General features: G+C 39.9%; 1 protein-coding gene across 3 annotated transcripts in view; it reads right to left on the reverse strand.

The window, feature by feature from the left end:
* Positions 1-13,726, reverse strand: part of LOC124787664 — a 124,902-nt gene that overhangs the window by 101,724 nt on the left and 9,452 nt on the right. The window contains exon 1 of one of the 3 annotated variants that reach the window (XM_047254474.1): positions 4,325-4,526. The exons of the other annotated variants lie outside the window; for them this stretch is intronic. The gene's annotated coding sequence lies outside the window, so the exon portion shown is untranslated. Of the gene's footprint in view, positions 1-4,324; positions 4,527-13,726 lie in introns of those variants that run through there. 3 annotated transcript variants of the gene reach the window in all.

A 13,726-nucleotide genomic window follows, 5' to 3' on the forward strand; every position in this document is an offset into this window, starting at 1 on the left:
TCTACTTACATTCTTTAAGTGTGGATACCTAGATGAACATCTCACACACTTTGTAACTCCCAAGGAGCTTGGCTTTGATCTTTATAGTGGGAACCTTTGTGATCACTATGGCCTACCATTTTTCATTCAGTGGTGTAAGTTAATGAGCTGTTTTAAACATTTCTTGAATGTCAATGACGTCCAATTTGTGAAGTGGTACACAGTGATTCCCAACCCGATTCCCAAACCATGGGGCCACAGCCCACTTGTGGACTGGGAGCAGCGTAGTAATGGGTCATAAAAAGTGGTTGAGAGTGTCCATAACAAGATAAAAATTCTCACGAGTTTCAACGACTTCACTCTTCACTTGTCAAGGTCAGCGAGTGTAGAATGATCTTTTTTGTTGTTTTTAAATGTTGAAAATGTGCCACCAGGCAGTTGCTGGACGTCTGCACCACTACAGACTGTACTATTGGGCTGGCACACAACCGTGGCTGGTTGCTCATGGTGTAAACACACAACACGCCACAACCTTACTGTAACTTGTCAAGTTTGCACTTTCTCAGACACAACTGTTCATGAGAACAACTCTCTTTAATTTTTTTGAGGGTTGGTTGGTGTTTTACATCCTGCCAACAGCTAAGATTATGAGAGCTGGTTCTTTGCTTGGATTTCTTACTACTGGAGGGGATGGAAGCTACCATTCTGGAATTTGTGTGTGTGTTTTTATATTTTGCACTTGTTCATTTAGTTACTGGGCCTGTACCCTCTTCCTTTTTTTTCCAACAACAATATCACAAAGGAGTACTCCATGAGGGAATTGATGATATTCACGCAAAAATGCAGTAGTAGTCACCCCCTTGATTTTTATTAGAGACTGTAGTACTCCTACACCCAACTTCTGAACCTTGCCTATTTAATAAAAACATCATACTATCATGAAGACTTTATGAATGTGGAAAAATCATTCATTGCAGAATGATCTTTCTTCAAACAAGAAAATCCTCTTCTGATGTGACCTGCACACAACCACTTCCTCCATCCACTACCTTCACCCCTCTATTAAACCCAAAGCAAACAATATCTCGCAAATGTTAGACCTTTTTCCACTTGCGACTATTTTACAACACTTAAACAACATACAGTACAACCCCGCTTTTACATTCCCGGAACTAACGTTTTCCCGCCATTTACAACATTTATTATTGGTCCTGTCAAATTTCCTATACCCACAATGTTAATTTGCACCTGGTTTTGCGTCAACATATTTATAATTTTCCCGTGAAATACGCATTACAAAAAAATGTTTGTGGGGAAAAAATGACGTTGGCCATCCAGTAGTGTTTACAAATATTACGTGGTTAAGTTTCTTGATACCAGGGCACTCTACTCAGTGCATTTGAACCAGTAAACGCCTGGAAGTTGGAACAATTTGTGCCATATTTCCTGCTGCTGCCGAACTCTACTTGGCATGGTGGCTGATGTGAGTAAATAGGTTCGTTCGAATGAAGATATCATGACCAATCACAACCATTTCCAAACTGCCTCTACTGCGTAAACACAGTTTTATGATTGTTGTGATCATTGTGACACCTTTGTCAAAACCATATTTAGCGAGTGTCGGTGTATGGCCACTTGGAGCGCTAGTTGACACTGTCATTCACTTTGCGTTGCTCAAATGTTTTTAGTTTAAACAAAGTACCAGTTAGGCCGGTATTACACTATCAAATTTCTTTGTCCAATATCTTTGTCAAAGATATTTGATAGTGTAATAGGGATCTTTGACAAATGTCGTCCAATATTTGATCAAATCTAGGCCGAGGCCGTATATTTGATCAAAGAAATCGCTTGTCTTCCGTTCACTGCAATGCGATATGTTACCACGCGGAGCGCTAGCATCGCTGCAGCGTTCTGTCGTCTGTAGTGTTTTTATAACCATTGCCGGTAAATACAATTGGTGTGTGCCGACAACTACAGAATTAATAGAGATGTCTGAAGCTTATGAGGCGCTTTACAATGTGAGGCACCCTGAATACAAAAATACATTAAGAAGATTGGAGACCTAACCTAACCTAACCTAACCTAACATAACATAACCCTCTCCTGTAGCAAGGAATCGGAGTGTTATAGTGAGCCTGTCTTCTGAAGATATAGCAGTTCTTAAGTGAAAATTGTGCTTTGTGATATGAGGATACACTTCATTGAGCACATACAGAAATGTATGCTCATCCATTCTTAAGTAATTGATGTACGACTTGACGTCTTCCACTGTAAGCTCACGTAACAAGTTTTGTTGAATGCTTTTATCGTGTCCTCGTAAAACCCACGGCTTCACCCAGATTAGATTAGTTTTTCGTTCCATAGATCCGTGCTGAGGAGATCCTCGTGGATGTGGAACATGTCGATTTTTTTTAAGCTGAAATAAAAATACTAATAGTATGAATAAATACAATACATCATTTGTTTCTATTAAAAATTTCGCCAATGGAGTAGAAGGAGTTGGCCAGTAGTAAGTCTTTCAGGCTCCTTTTAAACTGATCTTTATTTCTAACTAAATTTTTTATGTTTCCTGGCAAATTATTGAAGATGAGTGTTCCTGAGTAGTGGACCCCTTTTTGAACTAAAGTAAGTGTTTTTAAGTCCTTGTGCAGATCATTTTTGTTCCTGGTATTGTATGTATGAACTGAGTTGTTTGTTGGAAAAAGTGATATATTATTTACGACAAATTTTATTAAGAAGTAAATATACTGAGAGGCAGTAGTTAACCTGCGAGCCGGAAGTATAGTGAGACTCTGTCATTTGGGCCTACGAGAGTTATAGTTTTTTTTTGTTTGTTTCTCATGCCTAGATAACTGTACAAACATATCGTTGCATGTATTGTAATAATCATTACATATAATGATCCACATGCAACAATATCTCTACGGAAGTTATCTAGGCATGAAATACAAAACAAAAAAAGCTAAGCTGCAAATCTCGTACGTCCAAACGACAGTCTCACTGTACTTCTGGCCCGCCAACAGTTTCATTTTCTTTCTTATTTTCCCCCAGTACCAATGCAAGAATCTGAAGTACCCAGTTCTTTGAAGAGGTTTCTGCAGGAGGTCCGTGAATTTACTCCACAAATAATACGTATTACACGCTTTTGGACCTTGAAAACTTTTGTTTGACTTCAAGATTTACCCCAAAATATTATCCCATATGACATTATGGAATGAATGTATGCAAGCTTTTTCATTCTTATGTTGCCTATGTCTGCTAACACTCGAATTGCAAATACAGATTTGTTAAGGCGTTTCTGCAGTTCTGTGGTGTGCTCCTCCCAACTGAATTTATTATCAAGTCGTAATCCCAGGACTTTTAAGACTGTCAACCTCGTATGTATGGTCCCATTTTCTCCCCCCACTTCTTTTCCGCATGTGCACACAATGCAATTGGAGTACATAGAACTGCTGCGGTTAATAACAAGTTGTTGTCAGCCATCTTGAACTTTGACGAAAAATTTGATGACAGTGTAATACCCCTTGTAGCGCTACGTCAAAGATCTTTGTCAAATATATTGGACGGAATATTGGATCACATCTTTGATCAAATCTTTGACAAAGAAATTTGATAGTGTAATACCGGCCTTACACTCTTTATTCATGCTGAGCAAAACGTGTTTCGATACGACTACAGCGCCACTTGGAGCGCTAGTTGACACTGTCATTCATTTTGCGTTGCTCAAATGTTTTTAGTTTAAACAAAGTACCGGTTACACTCTTTATTCATGCTGAGCAAAACGTGTTTCGATACGACTACAGCGCAAGAAATGCAGAATAACTCATATTAAAACACCAGGCAAAAGATTTAATTACATATTTGCAGTTGACAACAAGAAAAAATTCTCGAAATGCGTCATGCTAAGCATGAAAAAATACATAACTAGTGCAGTATTTCATTATTTAAATAGTGAATGACAGCTGCAGGCTTTCAAAAACATCGATTATGAAATATTAAATTGATTCAAACGTTCCTACTTCCCAGACAGTTGTCAGTTCCAGTTACATCAGCGGTTTTTATTATATAATAAATCTTCATGAGGTAAGAAGCAAGTCCCTGATAAGTCTTTTGATGCCTGTTATGTACATATATTATACATAAAATGCAAGTGTGTATCCTATACATAACTTTTACAGCTTAAAACGTTATTTCCCACATTTTACACTGTTTTTTCGAAGTCCCTTGAAAAGGGTAGAAGTGGGGTTTCACTGTACCCAAGTTTCAAGTACGCAAACTCCCACACATAACTGGATAACAAAAACTAGAACTTCAAATAAGATAATGACAGTTGATAAATACTCACTGCGATTGGGTGACCTGACTGGACAGCAGCGGCAGGTGGTGTATGTCCGGTAGCCAGTGGCCACATTTGGCCTTGAACTGATACAGCAATATACAAACTCAAGAAGACAACACTTTCTCCAGACACTTCCACATCCTACAGTATTACCAATTTGTTCACATGGCCAGACTTAGGATTCTGAGGGGCAGCTGGTCTTATTGCCCACCTTCACTGAACGACTCTAATGTAGTCTCGCTGGCAGTTGGCTGAAAACCAGTTTTTATGTCTAAGACTATACACTTCATATGGCCCCTTGAAGTTGGTGCTCTGCTGTGGGCAATGATGTAGAGCAGTAATACAGGCAGAGGTCACTAACAAACGGTGACAGTGAGACTATGGGTCCCACTACAGTCACGACACCATTGACTACAACGGTGGAGAAGGTTATGCTCAGAACTGATTCCTGAGGGATCCCAGTTTCCTGTACACATGAGTTGCTGAAGTGTGAATCCATTTGGATGCAGAACCATCAAAAGGATAATTCTGGATAAAAATGAGTAAGCAGCTCCAGAAGCCATGCTAATTCAGAGTAGACAATGTTATGGCACTAGGTGGTAGCGAATGCCTTCTGCAGGTCAAAGAACACAACAATTAGGTGTTGGCAATGAACAAAAGCAATGCGCATTGCAGAGTCCAGGTGAATTAGTTGGCCTGTGGTGGAACAGAATTTGATTTAAATTGTGAAAAATTGTGGCTAGCAAGCGCTACCAGTCGTTGGTTGACCATTCTTTAAAATAATCTGCACAGCCCATTCATCAGAGATTGGTTAATAATTAGTCACAATTTGAGGGACTTTTCCTGGTTTCAAGAGAGGAATAATAATACCCCCCCCCCACCCCACCACCGCCACCACCACCACTGGGGAAGGACGAAATTGGGTGGCAGCAGAGGGGCAAGGGGGGGGGGGGGGGGTGTCTGCCTTGCCTGTCAAATGTGACTGAAAAAAATGAGGTGTTTCATGCTGTTGTAACTAAGCTGATTAAGCATTTGATTATGGGTTTCACTGGGTCCAGGGGCTGTGTTGTGATGCTCCGCTACAGTGCTGCAGAGCTCCCGTTCACTAAATCAAATACTGTATGACTAGACATCTTTTGCGTGGAAGGATTATTAGTTTCATTCAGCCTGGTTTTTCATGGCCAGGAAATTGGGATGGTTGTTATAGCATGTGGATACTTCGGTGAAATGTACTGCAAAACATTCAGCAATGACTGCAAGATAATTACAGATGTTTCTGTTGAGGTACATGTCAGGAACTACTGTGAATAGCGAGTGTTTGCAAGTGTGGTGCAGTTCAATCCATACTTGAGACAATAGAGCTGTGGGCTCTCATAGAAGATACATAGTGTTCCCAACATTCCTGCATTCTCTTTTTTGTTAAAAACCATGCCTTCACTCGAAGTCTCTGGAATGCTATTAGATGTTCCGTAGAAGTATGGCGTTGGTGTGATTGAAGTGACCATTGATGCTCTCTGATAGCTGCAGCTTATTTCTTCAGATCACTGTGGAACAGATTTCCAGTGGGAAGAGCCTGAAGAATGCGGTATTGTTGCTTCTTCAGTGGGTATACACTGATAAGCCAAGGCATTACGACCACTGCCCACCATGGCGTTGGATGCCATCTGGTGGCGTTATAGGCAGATGACGAGGTAGCGAAAGTATGTAAGGGGAGCAGACTTGTACAGGGTATCACCCTAGGGAAGATATGGACTGCAAATTTGGAAATCCATTGGGATAAGTGACTTTGGCGAAGGGTAGCAGATTATTATTATTATTCACAGTCTGTGAACAAGTATCTCATAAAAAGTAAAGCTGGTCTTGAGCATCTACAGAAAGAGGTAGGAGGACACAAACTAATACTAGATGCTAAATGGTCAGACATCCACAACTCTTCACAGAACAGACATTTCACAAAACATGGGGTTTGGAGGCTTGTTTGCTTTGTAAAGTAGGATGGATGGTGATAGGTGACCTCTGCTGAAAAAGTACAATGCCGGTGCACACATGTGTGTTTAGGAGCACACTGTTCACTGTACATTGTTGAACATGGAGATTCGCAGCAGGCTAATGCTATGTGATCACGTTTTGACCCAACAACACTATCAGATAAGATTGCAGTCAGCACAGGACCACTGGGAGTCTACCATTTATGAATGGAGATGTGTAAGCCCTTCAGGTGAATCACATTTTTGCTACACTAAGTTGATGGTTGTCTCTACAAATGCCATCATTGAGGAGAATGGCAGCTTGAAATGGGCAGCGTGCCACAAATGCAGGCTGGTGGGAGCAGTATTATGTCATGGGAGACATTCTCCTGCACTTGCATGTGACCTGTAGTAGTAATCTAAGACAGGCTGACAGCTGCGAACTACCTGCATCACTTCATGCTTTATGTCTTCTCAGACAGTTGTCACTGGCTTTGTTTAAGGGCACAATAAACAACTGGGGTCATATGTGCCCAAGTCAAAACTATAGAACACAAAGACAGAGAGGAGTTACTATACATCAGTCCCAAGAGACATTGGAGGGTGCAATGTGTACAAAGTGATGGGGTAGCACCACTTATCAAATGACAATGGCTAAAAATGCAGTGCCCAATATGCAGCCTAGTTAAAATGGCCTCCTCCCAGTGGGAGGGCTGAGTGGAGGTCATCCAAGCTGCTGGGAGAGGCTTAATAAGCCGGAGCTTATTCCCAAGAAGGGAGGACCATTGGTGATGCCAAAGGGACACCACCTCCTGAGAGACGGCAACTTGGAGATCATTGGAGGAAATATAGGAATTAGCGGGCTAAAGTACGAGGACTACAGCGTTGGCAGCAGCTTCGTTTCCTGGCAAACTGACATGACCAGGAACCCACATAAATATCACAGTGGCTCCACACCAAGACTGAGCAAGTGGCAGTTTTCCTGGACTCGCTACACTAAGGGATGAGCAGTGTACAGTGCACATAGACTTTGAAGGGCACTGAGTGAGTCTGAGCAGAGGACACAATTGAACAGCCTGTGTCGCCGGATCACAAGAGGCAGCTATAATGTGCTATTGATTTCAGCAAAGCTTTCAACAGTGTCGTCTTTAATATTCTACTTGCTAAACTCAAAAGTCAAAACTCTTCTGCAAATGCTGCACACTGGTTCCACTCATACCTCACATGTTGTCAACAGTGTGTAATGATAGGAACAAAATGTCGTAATAGAAGACTATAGTATCAGGGGTCCCACAAGGATCAGTATTGGGTCCATTACTTTTCTCATTATACGTTAATGGCGTGTTGACTATAACTTCCCACTGCAAACATCATTTATACGCTAATAACCTTCAGTTATCCCTAAATGCAAGTCCAACAAATGTATGTACAGCCAGCCAGAATGTAAATGCTAATGTACTTGCTTTATCATAATGAGCCCAGAAAATAGATTTGAAACTCAATCCATCCAATCTGCAAACAATCTTAGTCACTCACAAATGATTTATTACTCTTCAGTTCAGAGCATCTCTTCCAACCTTAATCCTACACAACACACAAATTTCCTTTTCTTCTTCTGCAAAGAATTTGGGGACCATTCTGGACCATCACCTAAACTGGAATGAGCACACAACTGAAGGTGTTGGTAACACATCATTCATTATAGAAATTTGAAAAAGTATTCCCTCTTGACCTTAAAAAGAAACTCAAGAGAGACTAATAATCCCCAATCTTGTGACCCTATTCTCCAAGGACTTTCGTACAATAGCTCACATCGGCCAGAAATGGTAATAAATGCTTGAGCATGATATATTTGTGATGCATACTACTTCGACTGTATCACTCCTGCCTATGAACAATAATCATAGCTACATGCCGACAAGCATGGAGACTATCATACCCTGTGTTTGCTGCATCATCATCTCAATCACTGCACTACTTCCTTATTACTTGCACCCGTTACATTACTATCCGAACAAGACATAAGAAATACTCATTCTCAAAAAAGTAAAATCCTCTCTGTACCACCACACAACACTGCCATGTTCTCTAAATCATTTTCTGTACCAGGAACCCGACTTTAGAGCAATCTTCCTCAAAATATTAGAGAGATTAAAATCCTTTCAAACTTCAAAAGATAGGTAATGGCCCACTTTTTATCACAAAAGCTATCTCTTCTAGCAGCTTCCTCTCTCACCAACCACCCCTCCCCCATCACTTTCCCCTCTCCTTGTCTACAGAGTTCTGCACCGAAAATCTATTTTTTCCTAGCAGCTGTTGTCACTTTCTTTTCAATTCTCTCCTCTTTCAATAGCCCTTCCACTTCATCTAATACCAAACAAGGCTTCAAAAGTACTAAACTAATCAGTATCATTCTTAATGTCTCAATTATTATTATTATTATTATTATTATTATTATTATTATATTTTTGTATGTGTTGTTCCTTGTCAGATGTAAGAGAGGGCCTTAAGGTACTAATCTGATCAGGCTAAATAAGCAATAAATAACAAATGCAGGTTACACACACAAATAGCAGTACAGTTCTTGGAGAGCACACTGCTAATTTTGCTGTGTTCATTATATCGTTTTGGTCCTACTGTAGTTGATTTTTGGATCTACTCTCAATTTTCTCCACCAAGATTCCATTTCTGCTTTTAGTACTCTCATTTTATCATTTCCTCTTGTTAATCACGGTAGAGGTTTCCTAGCTGTATATGTTGTATAAAATACTGACCTAAAATGTTTTGAGTCCTTACCCCTGAAAGCATGTAACCGCAACTTTCACTAGTCATGAGATTTCGTAACACCTACAAATCCAAAAGATTCCATTCAAATTGGTAATTCAAATTCATTTATCTTCTTTATTATCTTTGTTTAAATCTTGCAGATATTCAAACCATCATACTGACAATAGCAAGGGTCACCTTGCCTGAAAATGAGACCATGAATATGAAAGGTGTCATCAAGAAGCTGGCAAAGAAAAGTAGTTCTGTTTGGAATATATGAAGGGAGACCACTACGCAGCCATGAATCCATTTATTGCTCATATCCCGTTTCTAGTGACCACAGCACACCATTACCTGTTCCATTACTATGGAAACTGAAGATGCAAAGTCAACCGCATGTCACATTCCAGACTCCCCATCTACCTACAAGATTTCCATCCTGGTACCCTCCATTGCTAACTGATCAACAATCTCCTTCCTATGAATTCAGACATGACTAGAAGTCCAGATGAATATAATTGAGTTCCCAGTACCATGGAGGTCAAAAAGAAAATAATTTTGGGTGAACTAGAGGATCACTGCAGGTTAGGAAACTCTCACAACATCAAGTGCAAGTATAACAGAGGACTTGGAAAAGGATCATGGTAAAAAAGTTGCACCCATACAATGGAGGGACTATCATTAGTGACCTCCGGAAAGTAGGAAAGCATAGCAGATGAGCTTGTAGATCTTTGTACTTTTGAACTAGAAATTTCATTGAGAACTGACAGGAACAATCACTGAGATGCGAAGAGATCTGTTGTTTCCTTTAATCTTCAAGATACGCCCAGGCAGATCCTTGTGTGGTTGTGAATATAACTTGTCAACAGAGTTCCATACGGAAAGATGGTTGTCGCAGCGAAGAGAATCCACATGTATTTTTATTGACATAATAGACCAGGATCACCTCTGTGGTAGGCAAATACCCCTGAAAGGGAGAGGGTATGATGGTTCAAGTCTTCAGGGTGGCTTTGGATATGTACTGCATAATTCAGTTGTAGGCGGTGGTGCTTGTTCTACAAGGCATAAATCCCATCCTCTCCCAAAAGACTTTCTACGGAGCTCATCTGAAACGTGCCAGTTGCAAGATTCTGCAATGGATCCAGTGGCCATAACCCAGTCCATAAAGCAGACCTGTAATGTAGTTGAGATAAGATATGACTTTGTAAAGATGTACGAGTGTGGAGTGGTCCGCACCCCAAGATATGTTATTGACATAGCAGAGATGAGTTTCAATTGGAATATTTTTTAAGCTTGTGAAAGTGTGGTAGTCACAACAGACAAAGCTTTTTCTAATTCATATTTAAAATCATTTGGTTATAGCAACACCATTAATGTATTAACTCTAAGTTATTTACACTTTGTTTCTACTTAACTAATCCTGTAGCCCATTTTTAAATTCTCTTTCTCAAACTTAGTTATTTCACTCAGGATAAAAGATAAGTACTCACACTTTTAAGTAAAGCTAACCTTCCCTAATAAATATGTACAAATCCCAACCTTGAAGCTTACCAGACTGGAAAATGTACAAAATCCCCTCCTACAAGCTCATAGCAATACATGTTACTAACATCCATTAGAAACGTATACAAAATATTTTGGACAATAATCAAAGTTATATTTGCATAATATGCATATATAGGATGTGGTAGGAGATTCAGTTATTTCTTATAGTTGATTTTGCTTCGCAGTAGACACTTCAAGCTCTACTACAGCATGTACAATCAAACTAGAGGAGTTACATGCTTAGAACAACTACCAACCTTTCATTGCCTTGCATAATATAATCATTCACGTTTTGTTCCATACATCATGAACAGCACACAAAGCTCAGACACTTGCGTCCTTAACATTCAATTATTAAATCAGTATACAACTTAGGCTACTACAACTCAGGTAGGCTCCTCCAGTAAGTTAGTTTCCTGTTCTATGGATCATTTGCACGATAAATCATAAAGAGGTGGACTAAGTCATTTCACATTCCGCCGCAAATTAATTTGTAAATATGGCTGCATGCTGAGCATTTGTAATTTCACTAAGTCACTCCTTCTGCTCCCCCCTCCCCCCCCCCCCCCATCCCCATTTTTTATCGCTGGATAAGTTATAAGAAATTTCTGTTCCAGCACTGAGCACCTCTTTTTGTGGATAACACAATCTTCACATGGAGTAATTAGCACCACTTTTCCTTCTGGTATTGTAATCACGTACATCATTGTCCACTTTGAACTGCCGTGGATTATTTACAATGAACTTCTGAAGGAATAAATATACTGTGAAGCAGTAATCAGAAGAATGCCCAACTACTTTAACAGATGTCTACAAGGTGATTGTGGGCGAGCACCACACATTATTCTTACAGCACATTTTTGAGCAATTAAGGCTGGCTTTCTTTCTTTCTTAAAGATGAGTTACCCCATAACATTATTTCATGCATTATTGAATGAAGATATGGAAAATCTCTCAGCTTACTAATTTTTCTCTCCACAACATTTGCAATGATTCTAAGTGAAGAAATGAAATTGTTTTACATTCCACAGTTCCAAGCATTCTTTTACTGCTTGAATCATTTCTGGATTGGGTTGTATCCCCTCTACACCGACTATATGCCCCAAAAAACTTCAATTCTTGCCTTCCAAAATAAGAGTTAGTTAGCTTTATTGTTATTCCCCTTTAATTCTTTTCAAGTTCTAATCAATAATGCAAAATGATCCGCCCAGTTCTTGGAAACAAGCTGTGCGTTGTCTTTGTACACGCTTAACCCTCTGTTTCAATATTTTTATTTAAAGTTCATGAATTATCACCAAGCGTAGTCCTCTTACATGTTTTTTTTTTTTTTTTTTTTTTACCACTTAAATATGATTACTGTTACACTTACGCTACATTTATTCTCTATCATCTTTTGTATATTTTCTTGGACAGTAGGTTTCTCTTCTTGTATCTTAAATATAGACACATTTCTACATTCCGTAGAAATATTGGAACACGTGAGGCAATCCTGACCCTACGACTTATCTTAGAAGCTAGATTAAGGACAGGCAAACCTATGTTTCAGGCATTTGTAGACTTAGAGAAAGCTTTTGACAATGTTGACTGGAATACTCTCTTTCAAATTCTGAAGGTGGCAGGGGTAAAATACAGGGAGCGAAGAGCTATTTACAATTTGTACAGAAACCAGATGGCAGTTATGAGAGTCGAGGGGCACGAAAGGGAAACAGTGGTTGGGAAGGGAGTGAGACAGGGTTGTAGCCCATCCCCAATGCTATTCAATCTGTATATTGAGCAAGCAGTGAAGGAAACAAAAGAAAAATTCGGAGTAGGTATTAAAATCCATGGAGAAGAAATAAAAACTTTGAGGTTCACCGATGACATTGTAATTCTGTTGGAGACAGCAAAGGACTTGGAAGAGCAGTTGAACGGAATGGACAGTGTCTTGAAAGGAAGGTATAAGATGAACATCAACAAAAGCAAAACGAGGATAATGGAATGTAGTCGAACTAAGTCGGGTGATGCTGAGGGAATTATATTAGCAAACGAGACACTTAAAGTAGTAAAGAAGTTTTGCTATTTGAGGAGCAAAATAGCTGATGATGGTCGAAGTAGAGAGGATATCAAATGTAGACTGGCAATGGCAAGGAAAGCGTTTCTGAAGAAGAGAAATTTGTTAACATCGAGTATTGATTTAAGTGTCAGGAAGTCGTTTCTGAAAGTATTTGTATGGAGCGTAGCCATGTATGGAAGTGAAACATAGACAATAAATCGTTTACACAAGAAGAGAATAAAAGCTTTTGAAATGTGGTGCTACAGAAGAAAGTGGAAGATTAGATGGGTATATCACATAACTAATGAGGAGGTATTGAATAGGATTGGGGAGAAGAGGAGTTTGTGGCACAATTTGACTAGAAGAAGGGATCGGTTGGTAGGATACATTCTGAGGAATCAAGGGATCACCAATTTAGCATTGGAGGGCAGCGTGGAGGGTAAAAATTGTAGAGGGAGACCAAGAGATGAATACACTAAACAGATTCAGAAGGATGTAGGTTGCAGTAGGTACTGGGAGATGAAGAAGCTTGCACAGGATAGAGTAGCATGGAGAGCTGCATCAAACCAGTCTCAGGACTGAAAACCACAACAACAACAGACACATACTCACGAACTACACTTGGTGTATCAGAAAATATTTCTTAATACATTATCAATATGATTTTTAATTCCCTTTTCTGTTCGACGGTTAGTACATTAAATTTCTGAGATTTTACCTTGAACCATGAACCATGGACCTTGCTGTTGGTGAGGAGGCTTGCGTGCCTCAGTGACACAGATAGCCGTACCGTAGGTACAACACAACGGAGGGGTATCTGTTGAGAGGCCAGACAAATGTGTGGTTTCTGAAGAGGGGCAGCAGCCTTTTCAGTAGTTGCAGGGGCAACAGTCTGGATGCTTGACTGATCTGGCCTTGTAACACTAACCAAAACAACCTTGCTTTGCTGGTACTGTGAACGGCTGAAAGCAAGGGGAAACTACAGCCATAATTTTTCCCAAGGGCATGCAGCTTTACTGTAAAGTTAAATGATGATGGTGTCCTCTTGGGTAAAATATTCTGGAGGTAAAATAGTCCCCCATTCAGATCTCCGGGCGG

Source organism: Schistocerca piceifrons, chromosome 3 (genome assembly GCF_021461385.2).
Source record: "Schistocerca piceifrons isolate TAMUIC-IGC-003096 chromosome 3, iqSchPice1.1, whole genome shotgun sequence".
NCBI classification, from domain to species: Eukaryota; Metazoa; Arthropoda; class Insecta; order Orthoptera; family Acrididae; genus Schistocerca; species Schistocerca piceifrons.